Genomic DNA, 12,577 nt, shown 5'->3' with positions numbered 1-12,577 from the left:
CTTCGCCTTGATGATAGCTTTGCACACTCTTGGCATTCTCTCAACCAGCTTCATGAGGAATGCTTTTCCAACAGTCTTGAAGGAGTTCTCACATATGCTGAGCACTTGTTGGCTGCTTTTCCTTCCATCTCAATTGGGTTCAGGTAATTGTGGAGGCCAGGTAATCTGATGCAGCACTCCATCACTCTCCTTTTTGGTTAAATAGCCCTTACACAGCCTGGAGGTGTGTTTTGGGTCATTGTCCTGTTGAAAAACAAATGATAGTCCCACTAAGCGCAAAGCAGATGCGATGGCATATCACTGCAGAATGCTGTGGTAGCCATGCTGGTTAAGTGTGCTTTGAATTCTAAATAAATCACAGACAGTGTCACCAGCAAAGCACCCCCACATCATCAGGTAGAGGTGATATGATCCATGGCTAGTCTCTCAAAGCACTTCATGACGACAGAGGTGAGTGCTACAGGGCGATAGTCATTTAGTTCAGTTATCTTTGCTCCACTTTGTCTCTATACTGATGTTTTGCCAGTTTAATTGCCTTGCGGAGTGAGTAGCTACACTGTTTGTATTCTGCCATATTCCCAGTCACCTTGCCATGGTTAAATGCGGTGGTTCGCGCTTTCAGTTTTGCGCGAATGCTGCCAACTATCCACAGTTTCTGGTTAGGGTAGGTTTTAATAGCCACAGTTGGCATAACATCACCTATACACTTCCTGATAAACTCAGTCACCGTTTCAGTGTATTCGTCTAAATTATTTTCGCAAGCTACCCGGAACATATCCCAGTCCGCGTGATCAAAACAATCTTGAAGCGTGGATTCCGATTGGTCAGACTAGCGTTGAATAGTCCCTAGCACGGGTACTTCCTCTTTGAGTTTCTGCCTATAGGAAGGGAGGAGCAAAATGGAGTCGTGGTCAGATTTGCCGAAAGGAGGGCGGGGGAAGGCCTTATAACCATCCCGGAAGTTCGAATAGCAATGGTCGAGGATTTTAGCAGCGCGAGTACAACAGTTGATATGTTGATAGAACTTCGGCAGCCTAGTCCTCAAATTTGCTTTGTTAAAATCCCCGGCTACAATAATTTCAGCCTCAGGATATGTGGTTTCCAGTTTGCATAAAGTCCAGTGAAGTTCTTTGAGGGCCATCGTGATATCGGCTTGAGGGGGGATATACACGGCCGTGACTATAACCAAAGAAAATTATCTTGGGAGATAATACAGTCGGCATATGATTGTGAGGTATTCTAGGTCGGGTGAACAGTTCCTGTATGTTACTACAACTACACCATGAGTCGTTAATCATGAAACACACACCTCCACCCTTCTGCTTCCTGGAGAGATATTTATTTATGTCTGCGCAATGAACTGATAACCCATCTGGCTGGATCGATTTCGATAGAATATCCCCAGAGAGCCATGTTTCCGTGAAACAAAGTATGTTACAGGCCCTGATGTATCTCTGGAAAGAAATCCTTGCCCTGAGCTCGTCGACTTTGTTATCCAAAGATTGAACATTAGTGAGTAGTATACTTGGATGTGGTGGGTGGTGTGCGCGCCTCCTAAGTCGACCCAGCAGGCTGCTCCGAGTGCCTCTCCTCCGCCAGCGATATTTTGGGTCAGCCGCTGGAATCAGTTCAATTGCCCTGGGGAGAGCAAACACAGGATCTGCTTTGGGAAAGTTGTATTCCTGGTCGTAATGCTGTTGAGTTACCGCCTCTCTGACATCCAATAGTTTTTCCCGGCTATATGTAATGATACAAAACACTTTCTGAGCTAATAATGTAAAGAATAATACATAAAAGAGCTAGTTGCGAGGCCGCCATCTTCGTCGGCGCCAATCAATCCTGGATGAAGCGGCAGTAGAAGTTAGCAAACCCCAAGAAACGTTGCAGCTGCACTCTGGATGTGGGTTGAGGCCAATCCACCACCACTCTCACCTTGTCTGGATCCATCTGTATATGTCCTGCAGTGATGACGTATCCTAGGAAGGAGATGGTGGAGCGATGGAACTCACACTTCTCCGCTTTAACAAAAAGCTGGTTCTCCAGGAGACGCTGAAGGACTTGGAGGACGTGTTCTTGAGCTGACCGGGAAAGACCAGGATGTCGTCGAGGTAGACTAACACGAACCGTTTCAGCATGTCCCGGACCACATCATTGACCAGGGCCTGGAACACAGGCGTTGGTCAGCCTGAATGGCATAACTAAGTACTCATAATGCCCACTAGCCGTGTAAAAAGGCTGTTTTCCACTCATCTCCTTCCCGTATCCGAACCAGATGGTAGGCGTTCCGAAGGTTCAACTTAGAGAATATGGTCACTCCCTGAAGAGGTTCGAAAGCCGAGGAGATGAGTGGTAGAGGGCAACTTTTTTTTACAACGATGTCATTGAGGCCCCTGTAGTCGATACATGGGCACAGGGATTTGTCCTTCTTCCCCACAAAGAAGAACCCTGCACCGGCGGAGGAGGCCTATGGGCGAATACTCCCTGCAAAGAGAGAGTTCTCAATGTACTCCTCCATAGCCTTGGTCTCCGGACCCGACAGGGAGTAAAGCCACCCCCAAGGGGGTGTAGTGCACGGGAGAAAGTCAATGGTGCAGTCGTAGGGTCGATGCAGAGGGAGAGAAGTAGCGTGGAACTTGTTGAAGACCTCCCGGAGGTCCAGGTACTCCGTGGGAATGGCGGAGAGATCCGAGGCTTCTCTCAAGCCTGCAGGAAGACGTCCTGGGGCAGGCTGGGCCGACTTGAGACAATGAGCATGGCAGAACGGGCTCCAATCCACTATAGCACCAGTAGCCCAGTCGATCAGGGGATTTTGCTTCTGGAGCCAAGAATATCCCAAACCCACAGGTACATTGGGAGATTCGATGAACAGGAACTGCTTACACTCACTATGATTTCCTGATACTCGTAGGTTGATAGGAACTGTATTGTTGGGGACTCTGCCAATAGAGCGCCCATCCGGCGCTCTGACGTCCATGGGAATGGAGAGGGGCTGAGTGGAGATACCAAGCTCCGACACCATGGTAGCATCAATAAAGCTCTCATCAGCCCCAGAGTCAATGAGCAACCAGAGTGATTAGGCCTGGTCACCCCTTCACAGGGTGGCATGGAGAGGGGTGCGAGTAATGAGAGTTTGGAAAATCCCTGTACGGCTCACCAGAGTACTCGTACCTACTGATGAGCCTGGTCTTTTTAATGGGCAGGTGGAAATATAATGTCCTGTAGTCCCACAATACAGACAGCTCCTGGTGTTCAGTCTGTGTAAACGTTAATCCGGAGACAATCGACCCTTCCCAGTTGCTTGGGCTCTGGAGGAGGTGAGTGAACAGCCCACGGTGATTCCCGTTAGCACTCAGGTGACATCGGATTCTCTCGGTAATGCAGTCAGGGTTTTCAGGGATTCCTCAGAGGCGAGGTGGGAATCAAGGGTGAATGAGGGCGACAGGGAACAGATTCCCTCTCCTTCCTACATTCTCGTAGCCGCCCATAGATCCAGAGGGTCAAGGCTATGAGGGAGTCGAGGTACATGGGCAGATCCCGGGCTGCGAGCTCATCTTTGATCACCTCCGATAATCCGTAAAGAAACGTGTCGAACAATGCTTCCAGGTTCCAAGGACTCTCAGCCACCAACGTGCGAAAATCCACTGCATAGTCTGCCACAATACGGGAGTCTTGATGTAGCTGGAGCAGTTTACGAGCAGCCTCTCTCCTGGACAACGGAGACTCAAACACCTTCCGTACTTCCGCCACAAACTCCTCCAGACTGAGGCAGATGGCGGACTGTTGCTCCCACACCGCCGTAGACCAGGCGAGTACCCTCCCGGACATCAGCGTTAGGATGTACGCTATCCTCGAGCAGTCCGAGGGGAACGACGAAGGTTGCAGCTCGAAGACGAGGGAGCACTGGGAAAGAAAGGACCGGCAGGTTCCAGAATCTCCAGCGTAATGCTCCGGAGGAGGAGGTAAGCGGGGTTCTCTGGACACTGTGGTAGGCTGGGAAGAAGCGCCGCTGGTGGCGGGGTTGCTGAGTGTCTGGGGAATTACTGGTGTGGCTTGATGCATTGTAGGGAATCCGCGGAATTGCTCCAGCAATTTATCGAACGCCTGGTCATGGCATTCCGCCAGGGTATGGTCCCTCCATAAGGCATTGCAGTAACTCATTGTGTCTTCCAATGGTGGCTCCTTGCTGGGAGACAGCATTGTGGCGCTGGTCTGAGTCTGCTGGGTCAGTCATGGCCAGTTCGTACTATCAGAACTCAGGATAAGACCCAGATGCAGACAGCTACAATCACAGATGTCTATTGACCAAACAAGGGGCAGGCAAAAGACAGGTCAAGGGCAGGCAGAGGTTCGTAATCGGGTCAGAGTCAGGCAGGTACAGAACGGCAGGCAGGCTCGGGGTCAGGGCAGGCAGAGGTTCGTAATCGGGTCAGAGTCAGGCAGGTACAGAACGGCAGGCAGGCTCGGGGTCAGGGCAGGCAGAGGTTCGTAATCGGGTCAGAGTCAGGCAGGTACAGAACGGCAGGCAGGCTCGGGGTCAGGGCAGGCAGAATGGTCAGAACCGGGGAAACTAGGAAACGATGGGCGACACCTGGAGGGGGTGGAGACAAGCACAAAGACATGTGAAACCGATCAGGGTGTGACGGGACAATTACACACATTTTTTATGCCAAAGACCCACCAGAATGGCTATCCAAGAGATGGTGAGTGTTCCTGAATGGTCCAGTCTCAGTCCTGACTTAAATCTGCTTTAAATTCAGAGACAAGGTGTGAATATTGCTGTCCAATGACACCCAAACAAATTTACTGAGCTTGAGCAATTCAAAATATTACAAATAAATGGATGTGATATATTTTGCCACATAAGACAGAATCGAGCCGGTCGGTCTCACATGTTGCCCTTAGAGCTGTGCAATGTTGGTACAATCGTATTCAAAATGATTCACATCTGTAATGGCTGCCAAAGGTGCTTCCACCAAGTATTACATCTGGGGTGTGAAGATATACGCAATCAATACATGTTCATTTTAATCCCTTTTTAGATTTAAATTTTAAGGCAGAAAAATGTGAACACTGTGCAAGGGGTGTGTAGACTTTCCACTAGGCACTGTATGTGGGACAGTCTAAATGTTACCCACATCACAAGGTCCGTTTTTGTTCATCGCTCTTGGTATAGAGGAGAGTAGGAGTGGGCGCCAGGAATCCATGCCTCACTTGACTAAGGCTTGCAGTGTTATCACAGCCTCACTCAACAGTTTATCATCACACTCACTGCAATACAATGACTTCCCTATAGAGAATGATACATGATAAGCTGTAAACCAAGGACCCTAGTTGAGTGGACACTACTGGAAAGTATTCAGCAGTATGTATATATTTATATGGGTAGGAGTTCAAAGGTTATGAGAGCGTGTGTACTACTGGTGACTGCATGACCTAATGCAGCGTTTCGCAAATGGTGGGGTTTTCCCAATGGTAGGTCGGGGCCCACTGATAACCTTTGGGTCATACTGTAGTTAGAGATTTGTTTTTGTGTCTTTTACTTTCGGTTTTGTACACCAGCTTCAAACCATCACACCACCACCACCATGCTTGACCTTTGGTATGATGTTCTTACTGTGGAATGCACAGTTTGGTTTTCGCCAGGCATTACTGGAACCATGTCGTCCAAAAAGTTATACTTTTGAATCATCTGTCCATAGAATGTTCTTCCAAGAGTCTTGATGATCATCCAGGTTTTTTTTGGCAAACTTGAGTCAACCTTTTGGACGAGATGGGTCCCATTATGCCTGACGAAAACTGAACTCTGCATTCCACAGTAAGAACATCATACCAAAGGTCAAGCATGGTGGTGGTGGTGTGATGGTTTGGGGATGCTTTGCTGCCTCAGGACCTGGACTTGCCTTAATAGAAGGAACCATGAATTCTGCTCTGTATCAGAGAATTCTACAGGAGAATGTCAGACCATCCGTCTGTGAGCTGAAGCTTAAGCGCAGCTGGGTCATGCAGCAAGACAATGATCCAAAACACATAATCAAGTCTACATGAAAATTGCTAAAAAGCAACACATTGGAAGTTTTGTAATGGCTTAGTCAAAGTCCATACCTAATCCCAATTGAGATGTTTTAGCAGGACTTGAAACGAGCAGTTCATGCTTGAAAACCCACATGTCACTGAGTTAAAGCAGTTCTGCATGGAAGAGTGGGCCAAAATTCCTCCACAGCGACGTGAGAGACTGATCAACAGCATTTGGTTGGAGTCATTGCAGCTAAAGGTGGCACAACCAGTTATTGAGTGTAAGGGGGAAATTACTTTTTCACACAGGGGAATTGGGTGTTGCATAACTTTGTTTATGAAATAAATGAAACAAATATGTAATTTTGGTGTTATTTGTTCACTTATGTTCCCTTTATCTAATATTAGGTTTTGGTTGAAGATCTGATAACATTCAGTATCACAAATATGCAAAAGTAGAGAAAATTAGAAAGGAGGCAAATACTTTTTCATAGCACTGTATATGTTTTTCAAAAACATTCTTAGAATGTTCTTTGAACAGTAATGTTTTCTTGTGGTTTTTATGAAAAGTTTTCTTAATGTTCTGAGAACATAACATTAATAGAACCATGAGGAAACCTGCAGAACACGTTATGTTGAAGTACTGAAATTCTCACAGAAGAACGTTGTTCCTTAACATTTTCTGAATGTTCTGAGAACATTACTTTAAATACTTAAAAAACATGTAGGAAACGTTATGCTGAAGTATTGAAGTTCTCACAGAAGAACGTTGTTTCTTAACGTTCTCTGAACTATTTGGTAACATTCCCAATGTCAAACCAGTTGGAGACCGTTACTAGAACATTACCAAAAATGTAATTAAATGTAACCATGTTTGAACTTTTAGGAAACGTTCTGTTAAAGTAAAGAAATACCAAGAAAATAACATTATTTTGTCAAGTTCCTTAAATGTGCTGAGAATATTCCAAAGCCAAGCAACTATCCTGCACCATTCCCAGAACGTTGTGGGAAGGTTGTATGCAAAATGACCATAGGACAACCACGCTCTCACCAAGCCCTAAGAAACATATGGTTCTCAGAACGTTATGCGCTAGCTGGGAGTTTACGTGGATCCTCGTTTTTTTTAGAGAACATCTTCTATTGGATACCACTCCTGAGGCTGTAAAGCTATGTGTACGCATGTTTGTGACAATCCATTACTAAAGATCCTGATAAGCTGAAGTGTTTGGCTAGAACAAGAGACCTGCACAACCCCGTAGCTTTCCAGGACTATGGTTTTGACCACTGTTGTAGATTATAGGACGGCAGGTAGCCTAGCAGTTAGAGCGGGACAGTAATTGAGAGGTTGTTAGTTTGAATCCCTGAGCCGACAAGGTGAAACGATAGCCACAGAAAATTGGAATTCGTAACATATCATACGTTTCGCAAATTTCGTAACATGTTGTACGAATTGGATGGCGGACATCCACAAATGAATACAGTAGATACGAAACGTAACATATCACACTAAATGGAGAGAGACAGATTTAAGTTTACTATGTTATGTCTACCGTTGACCCTGGCCTTGACCCCAAGCTCCGAGGGCGTCTCAGAGAGAGTTGGGATAGGCAAAAGAACACCCTTTCCAATTCACTCATGCACAATACACACTTATACATGTGTGAAATAGGAGAAATATAAGCACACAACTAATTATTATTATTATTGGATTGACTGCAGCATGTGCTTGACTAAGATTTAGATTCTTCGCTGTTAGAATAGTGCTAGACAGAGACAAAAAATGTTTATAAACAGGAAGGCTTGTTCTAGACCAAACCTACTGCTGCAATCTGAAGTAATAGTGATGTAATAGTGATGTAATAGTGATGTAATAGTGATGTAATAGTGATGCTGTATATTTTATTTTATAAACTGGGTGGTTTGAGCCCTGAATGCTGATTGGCTGACAGCCATATACCACGGGTATGACGGAACACTTATTTATACTGCTCTAATTTAGTTGGTAACCAGTTTATAATAGCAATAAGGCACCTTTGGGTTTGTGATATATGGGGCAGCATACCACGGCTAAGGGCTGTATTCAGGCACTCTGCGTTGCGTTGTGCGTAAATACAGCCCTTATACGTTGTATATTGGCCATATACCACACCCCCTCGGGCCTCATTGCTTAAATATCAAATTCCTTATGCAGTAACAGAGTAGTTACTGTAGCAGTACCCTTATCTGCATCAATAGGAACAATATCATCCAGTTAGAGACTCATGTAAGTGTATTGTACTTGGTTCATTGTACTAGAGAATATGACAAACGTATTTATGGCCAAGAGAATAATTGGGGCCCTTTTCATGATTCATCTCTATCTGCTATCAGTTGTGATTGAATAGGGCCAGTAGTGTTGTTATAAAAAACGAATCAACAACATCCATTCTTTTGTTAAAAGCAGCCTCAGTGGCAAAGTGCTTATGCTCTCTAATGCCATGTTCAATGCAGTGGTTCGACTTCCCTTTTCTCTTGGCACCACACTGCCAAATGAAAGTAAAAGGAAAATGTGTTTCATCTTGCCGTTTAATGTGTTCATTTGGGTGATTCATTGCAGAAATATTTGGAGGCCCTTTTTTTCCTTGAAATAAGCCACATATCAAAAAATGTGAAAACACGGGACCTCCTAGAATTACACAATATAAACACTGAGTGATTTCCCAATTTCTCCTTTCTTGCACACATTGCATGTGTAACACACTCCTGGGTAAGTACACATTTACATTTTAGTCATTTAGCAGACGCTCTTATCCAGAGCAATTAGGGTTAAGTGCCTTGCTTCAGGGCACATTAACAGATTTTCCACCTAGTCGGATCTGGGATTAGAACCAGCAACCTTTCGGTTACTGGCACAACGCTCTTACCCACTACGCTACCTGCCGCCGTACACCAACGCTAGTGAGAGTATACAATATAAATATAATGAGCAGGACACCAGGAATAAATGTTATAGAAAATAGCCAGCTTTAGCAAGAATATGAAGATAAATCACAATAAAGAAATACTGTAGTATTAATTCACAATTCAAAAAAATAAATGCCCTATTCGTTTCAATATAATAATACATTGAGCAAAATTCAATATTTGACCCAGGTCAATTAATAACCTACTAGTAGTAAACTAGTACCATGACATATGTATATAAGAGTATCTTACCTCAAACTCAATATGACTGTATGTTACAGGAGGAGGTCGCAGTTCCGGAGTGACCCACTAGGTGTCATCCTCCGACAACCTGATTTTTGTTGTTGTTATTCTGTCTCTCACTGTTCAAATAAACATACCATTAAAATTATAGACTGATCATGTCTTTGTCAGTGGGCAAATGTACAAAATCAGCAGGGGATCAAATACTTTTTTCCCTCACTGTAAATTAGCAAACATTTCTAAAAACCTGTTTTTGCTTTGTTGTTATGGGGTATTGTGTGTAGATTGATGAGGGAAAAAAATTATGTAATACATTTTAGAAAAAGGCTGTAACGTAACAAAATGTGGAAAAAGTCAAAGGATCTGAATACTTTCCGAATGCACCGTATATGGGCTGCATGGATGGCCGCACGAAGTAGAGGTGCTGAGGGTTTAATAAAAATGAAAAATGAACAATAAAAAACCACAAACGTTGTGCACTGGGCCTTTACTAGTCCTGTGTTAGCGGACCGATATAGCCATCTGAACCATCAACAAAAAATTCTCAGCAACCCCCTCCCCCCACAAATAAATTATATATACACTACCGTTCAAAAGTTTGGGTCACTTAGAAATGTCCTTGTTTTCGAAAGAAATTCAAATGTTTTGTCCATTATAATAACATAAAATTGGTCAGAATTTTTTTATGGAATATCTACATAGGCGTACAGAGGCCCATTATCAGCAACCATCAGTCCTGTGTTCCAATGGCATGTTGTGTTTGCTAATCCAAGTTTATAATTTTAAAAGGCTAATTGATCATCAGAAAACCCTTTTGCAATTATGTTAGCACATCTGAAAACTGTTGTGCTGATTAAAGAAGCAATAAAACTGGCCTTCTTGAGACTAGTTGAGTATCTGGAGCACTATGCGAGAAATTGCCAAGAAACTGAAGATCTCGTACAACGCTGTGTACTACTCCCTTCACAGAACAGCGGAAACTGGCTCTAACCAGAATAGAAAGAGGAGTGGGAGGCCCCGTGCACAACTGAGCAAGAGGACAAATACATTAGAGTGTCTAGTTTGAGAAACAGACGCCTCACAGTCATATCTCAGACTGCCCATCTTAATCTTTTATTTTTATTGGCCAGTCTGAGATTTGGCTTTTTCTTTGCAACTCTGCCTAGAAGGTCAGCATCCCGGAGTCGCCTCGTCACTGTTGACGTTGAGACTGGTGTTTTGCGGATACTATTTAATGAAGCTGCCAGTTGAGGACCTGTGAGGCGTATGTTTCTCAAACTAGACACTCTAATGTATTTGTCCTCTTGCTCAGTTGTGCACCGGGGCCTCCCACTCCTTCTATTCTGGTTAGAGCCAGTTTGCGCTGTTCTGTGAAGGGAGTAGTACACAGCGTTGTACGAGATCTTCAGTTTCTTGGCAATTTCTCGCATTGAATGGCCTTCATTTCTCACTGACGAGTTTCAGAAGAAAGTTATTAGTTTCTGGCCATTTTGAGCCTGTAATCGAACACACAATTGCTGATGCTCCAGATACTCAACTAATCTCAAGAAGGCCAGTTTTATTGCTTCTGTAATCAGCACAACAGTTTTCAGCTGTGCTAACATAATTGCAAAAGGGTTTTCTAATGATCAATTAGCCTTTTAAAATGATAAACTTGGATTAGCAAACACAACGTGCCATTATAACACGGGACTGATGGTTGCTGATAATGGGCCTCTGTACGCCTATGTAGATATTCCATAAAAAATCAGCCGTTTCCAGCTACAATAGCCATTTACAACATTAACAATGTCTACACTGTATTTCTGATCAATTTGATGTTATTTTAATGGACAAAACAATTGCTTTTCTTTAGAAAACAAGGACATTCCTAAGTGACCCCAAACCTTTGAACGGTAGTGTATATTTTGTTATGTTTTTCTGTTGTGCATAATATGCGGTAGGCTATCTATTGTATAATAGCAGAAATATTATTTTAAATCAGGGGGGGCTTGGGCTTGCGTATGCATAAGCTCTAATATGCCTACGGGTGTTTTTAATTAATTAGCACCTTAGTAAGCTCAGTCCATTGTGTTAGGCTTTGAAACAACATCCTCAACAACCATGTTCTCCACTCAGTTTCAACCTGTTGTTGAACTTCTTTCTTCAAATGTATCAATCACAGTGAAGTAAGTTTTAAATGCACAATACTGTTTTGATGATAATGATTAATGTTTGATCTGATTTTCGATTTCATTTGCATGGATGTCAGAGTGGTTAGAGGGACAATAGAGCCCTGAGTACCAGGCTATTAGCGACCTGATGGTTTTTTATTTTTTATTTTTTGCAATGAATTGTTATTTATGTAATACTGTGTAACTTTTGAATGGTTATTCAGATATACAAAGAGAGTTGAAAAAGCATCAGAGGAAAATGTAAATGTGAAGTAATGTACTTTGTCCACTCTAGTTTGTGGATTCATTGTATTCAATTTGTCTTTGTCTGTTTTTGTCTCGACTGAAATAATATGTTTTTCTGATTCAGGGGCCCCACTGTAAAGTATGTGTTGAAAACAATGTTCATTGTGCAACGTTCCCATTAGCCACAATGTACTCCAATGGGAAACACTATTTTCTCGCATGTGAAAGAAAGCAACACTTATGAGGAAGTGTGGTCCGGTTAAGAATAATAATGTTTCCCCAGTTTGTGGTGAGAGGAGAGAGGAAATTCTAACCTTACTACATCTTCGCCCCTTGGATGGTAAAAGGGCAGTCGTGGGAAACACTTGAACTAATGTGTTTATTGTTTTTGTCTTCAACAACTTGCAGTTCAATTAAAGCCAGTAACAAGGTTAACAAGATGACTAGACACGCAGTGATATTTCTATTGCTGGGATTCATGCATTAATAGGCCTACAATAACAAAAATGAATGTCAACTTCTTGTTACTTTCATCAAGACAAATCCTTTTTAGTACGCTGTAAGTACAAATGAAGTAATTACGATACTTGTTACAGTACTGTACTTACAACCTCAGGAGGATGAAGACATCCCGATTGACCCCATAGGCCCTCACAAACTTCTACAGATGCAACCGCATGGCTCTCCAGAGGGTGGTGCAGTAGGCCTAACGTATCACCGGGGGGACACTGCCTGCTCTCCGTGACATCTACAGCACCCAGTGTCACAGGAAGGATAAGAAGATCATCAAGGACCTCAGCCACCCGAGCCACCCGAGCCACGGCCTGTTCACCCTGCTACCATCTAGAAGGAGGAGACAGTACAGGTGAATCAAAGCTGGGACCGAGAGACTGTGAAACAGCTTCTATCTCCAGGCCATCACACTGTTAAACAGTCCCCACTAGCCATCCTCCGCCCAGTACTCTGCCCTGAACCTTAGT

This window comes from Coregonus clupeaformis, chromosome 36 (assembly GCF_020615455.1).
Source record: "Coregonus clupeaformis isolate EN_2021a chromosome 36, ASM2061545v1, whole genome shotgun sequence".
NCBI classification, from domain to species: domain Eukaryota; kingdom Metazoa; phylum Chordata; class Actinopteri; order Salmoniformes; family Salmonidae; genus Coregonus; species Coregonus clupeaformis.
Note: the sequence above shows the minus strand (reverse complement) of the source record.